A 693-nucleotide genomic window follows, 5' to 3' on the forward strand; every position below is an offset into this window, starting at 1 on the left:
TTATCAGGTAGAATCTGCTTATCTTATCTTTGGAGGTCAGAAAAAAGTCAGGCTGCTTCTCAGCAGAGTTTGTTTCTCTTGACTTCAAAGGTCAAGGTGCTTATCAGCTAAGTTCCCTTTTTCCGACTCCAAAGTCTATAGGTCCCTGTTGGGGAGGGGGGAAGCGGCTGCTGTTTGGAACCCTAACACTGGTCAGGAAGGAGGATTTCTAAAGATACAAATTGCCTTTATAAAAATACTGAACCATAAATCTACCAATTACGATTCACTTTCAAATTTGAAGAAAATATCAATCTGAGTCGTCCAGGCTACACACAAGCTCAAAAAAAAAGCTGGCCATTGACGACCTCCAGGCATCGAAAACAAGTGCACCTACAACGAAAAGCCTGGACTCCAAAAGAATCCGAATTCAGAACCGGCTTCTGACTACAGATCTTCCCAGGGGGAAGGCCAGTAACAGCGCGGTGATTTCTTAGGGAATTCCCACTTAAGAGGGTCTGGAAGGAGGCTAAAAGGCCATTAAAGAGCAACGTGGCCAACTGTGAATGGCAGCCTGGCCGCCAGTCTGTCTTCACCCAAAATGGCGCCGCCCTGCCCGCGCGCACGCGCTCTGGGGAGAGGCCCTCGGGGAACGCGGCCGGGCGCGTGCGCGACTTCCCGGCGGCTGCGCGCGTGCGCCAGGGCGGGCTGCGG

The sequence above is a fragment of the Nannospalax galili genome, unplaced genomic scaffold, assembly GCF_000622305.1.
Source record: "Nannospalax galili isolate Female #2095 unplaced genomic scaffold, S.galili_v1.0 scaffold1128, whole genome shotgun sequence".
NCBI classification, from domain to species: domain Eukaryota; kingdom Metazoa; phylum Chordata; class Mammalia; order Rodentia; family Spalacidae; genus Nannospalax; species Nannospalax galili.